Below are 3,284 nucleotides of genomic sequence, written 5' to 3'. Positions count from 1 at the left end.
GAGCTACCCCCGTGTCTAAGTATCTCACTGACAGAGCTACCCCCGTGTCTAAGCACCTCGCTTACAGAGCTACCCCTGTGTTTAAGCACCTCGCTGATAGAGCTACCCCCGTGTCTAAGCACCTGGCTGACTGAGCTACACCTAAGTTTAAGCACCTCACTGAGCTGTCTTTGCTGAGATTCTTCAGGGCCAGCAGCCTGCTGGAGACAAACCAGCAGAGACTGTCCATACAAAAAGAACAGTAAGCAGACAGCACCGCTGCAGACGTCACCTGAACTGTCAGTGTGTTCAATTACTTCACAGTCTGGAGAGGAAGACCTATGGACAGTTCTGCTTAACAAAACCAGTGCAGTTTATCAGCAAGGGAAAAACAAACATCACGGATGCCCCCTGTGTCTTCAGGACGTGAACTTCAAAATAAACATAAAGTACAATGAAAATACGTGCAAAAGACCCCAACAAAGGACCAGTGAGGACAGGGCAGCAAGGACCCAGCTCGACGGGGCCCAGTCTTCCCAGAGAGGAGTAGTCCAGGTAATTGAAGGTTTAAGTGCAGAGAACCCTGCCATGCCCCATCCAACGAGATTCATTTATACTCATCCAGAAATTTGGGAGGCCAAAGTGCACATTGCATCGCAAGGTGAAAAGGGGGTTGGTTCCCTGTGCGACTGCACAGCGCCAAGGCTAGTAAGCCAGCCAGGATGAGCCATGGGTCAGGCAAGGCTCAAACAGCCAACCAGGCCCAGGTGACAGGGAAATTCACACATGCTGCAGGGACGTTTCCTATAGGCAGGGACAAAGACAACTAGCATCTGGTTTCCAGAGAACACAGGACAGAAGCTGCCAGGTACACAGCAGTTTGCAGAGACCCCAGGTGGTAGAAGTCGCGCTCCACAAAGAGCTTCAGAGGCAGTAGCCGCCTCATGCCCGCGGGTCAACTCTGACACCCAAACTTTCCTGCAAAGGACAGGAGATATACCACACACAGAGAAACTGTGGCATCCTCAAAAAACGCCTGCCTCTTTTCCCTCCTGGCCTTGTCCTGCCCCTGAGGCTGAAGGAGCCCCTGGCTTCCAGCCGAGGCTGAAGGAGGCCCTGGCTTCCAGACCAGTTCCATAAAGAGAGCAGAGGGCGGCTGGTAGGAGCTGTCTGAGGTGAGGGCTTATTCATTCCTTGGCTCCTTCCTGCAAGAGAGCCTAGTCAATGCCTCTGTACACAGCCGATTCACAGGGCTCTCTCCTTCTGGGTTCTATCACCTCCTGCCTGCATCTCTTTAGGTTACTGAGCAACTGTCCTCGGGTCCTGCCACAGGGGCCCCTGCTACATCCTGACGATCCATACTGTTTCTACCCACCAAAGCAGTGACCACCTACACACTTACTGCAGCCTGGCCACTTTGTGGAAGCCACAGAAAATGGAATCACTCATTAGGGATTTCTTCTCGTGCCGCTTTTTGTGATAAGGTTCATTCGTGAGGGTCCATCACTGGGCAGGAAGAGCATGCTGCTGTGTGCACACCTGACAGCAGTCTGCAGCTGGGGAAGGCTGGGCTGCTCCTACTCTGGAGCTCTTACATACAGTGCTGCTAAGAATGCTCTCCTGTCTCCTGGGGCACATAAACATTCAGTCTCACTGGCGAGGTACCAAGGAGTGGCCCGAGCTGTGACATCTGTACAGCTCAGATTTGGTACTTGATATGAAAAGGTCTTCCGTGTTTAAACTCCTGCCACCACACACACGTTAAGATTTCCTCATTGTAACCATTCTTACGGGTGATTGCTGATGATGTGGACACACTCGGGGTTTCGTTTTCTCTTTGTTTGAGAGCCTGTTCCTCTCGGCCACTAGATGGCAGAGTTCCTCCTAGATGCAGATCCACAGGCTGGGGGAATCCAGCTATGAAGTAAGTCTTCTGTGGTGAGAACAGGAAAGAACTGTCTGTTCCCTCAGAAATCGCTATTTCCAAGGACCAACTGTAACAGCGCTGGGGTGGAAAGACAACCATGGTGCACAATCTGGCACAGAGCAAACGATCTCCGGGCCGTGCCGTCCACACCACACAGAGTCTGCCTTCAGCACACGTTGGGGACAGCAGGAAACTGAACGAGATCATGGGTATGAAGACCTGCCTGATGGGGACCCTTCCACTGCTCTTCTGAGTGATATACATAATGGCAGGAAAAATCCACATCAAGTAATTAAGAGATGTTCGGATGCACTCTTAGCATGCAGAAGCCAATTCAGTAAAACCCCCCCATTTCCCACATACCAGAAAACAGGCTTGTATTTAAACAGCCTGGAAACAACGCTCTTACTTCTTTATCAGCCATGGTTAGTCAGCTTTAAATCACTGTCGCGAGTAACCAAGATAAACCTCTAAACACAACAGGTTTATTCTGGCTCGGTTTTAGAGGATTTCCGTCTGAGACTGACCCCACTGCCCCAAGTGTGTGGAAAAGGATCACAGGCGTCAAGGCAGGGAGTGCAAAGTAGAGCCAACCATTTATCTCGTGACCCCACGCTGAGGGCATGCCCTCAAGGACCTCCCACTTAAAGGTCCCTACCACCTTCTGAGAATAAATTTCAGGCTGAGGACTAAGCTTTTGACACAGGGACTTCTGGGAGGCCTGAGGATCCAATGACAGCACTGTCCCACCCAAGTCCTCTTTCTCCTGACCGGAGACCTAGTGTTACACGCAATGTCCTCCGCCCGTCTCCTTTAACTGAAACTTCCAGAGCATCACAATAGCCCTGGGTTCTCAGGGAGAACCCTCTGTGAGCCCCTGGCCTGGGGCACGAGACTTCAGCAGCTACAAGACTGTTAAGTGCCAGGTGGAGCCCTCTCTAGACTAAGGGCAGTCCATGACTTCGCTGCTTAGTTAAACTTATCTGCCATACTGATTGTCGTATCTGGGTTCAAGTCATTCTTTATGGGTAAGTAACTGTCTAATTATATGTTCACAACATTTTAAGCTACACACAAGAGACAGAATGGGGAAGGCTAAATCACAGACAATTTAGGAAATTAAAGGAAGCTTCTCTTCATTCTAAGTGGCTATAAGACTATGTCTATAAATCACTGGGATTAAAAGATGAATCTAGATCATCGCTCAGACTTTACTCAGAAATTCCTACTATTTGAAACACCCTGACCTTCAACTCCTGAGCCCTGCCCTTCTGAAGCAGCAACAGTTGAGAGGCTGGTCAGAGAAAGTGAGAAGCAGAGATGAGGGCTCTCTTGTCCCGTTGGAGTGCCAGGGCAGGGGCGGGGGGGGGGGGGGGGG

At 50.7% G+C, this 3,284-nt stretch overlaps 2 protein-coding genes across 2 annotated transcripts in view; one reads left to right on the top strand and one right to left on the bottom strand.

The window, feature by feature from the left end:
* Nucleotides 1-3,284, bottom strand: part of Ubac2 (UBA domain containing 2) — a 157,337-nt gene that overhangs the window by 108,318 nt on the left and 45,735 nt on the right. The window lies entirely within an intron of this gene.
* Gpr18 (G protein-coupled receptor 18) overlaps nt 2,791-3,284 on the top strand; it is a 7,545-nt gene continuing 7,051 nt past the window's right edge. The window contains exon 1 of the mRNA XM_005355693.2: nt 2,791-2,934. The gene's annotated coding sequence lies outside the window, so the exon portion shown is untranslated. The remainder of the gene's footprint in view (nt 2,935-3,284) is intronic.

This window comes from Microtus ochrogaster, chromosome 17 (assembly GCF_000317375.1).
Source record: "Microtus ochrogaster isolate Prairie Vole_2 chromosome 17, MicOch1.0, whole genome shotgun sequence".
Taxonomy (NCBI): Eukaryota; Metazoa; Chordata; class Mammalia; order Rodentia; family Cricetidae; genus Microtus; species Microtus ochrogaster.
The sequence above is the reverse complement of the archived record's forward strand: the minus strand, read 5'-3'. Positions and strand labels throughout refer to the sequence as shown.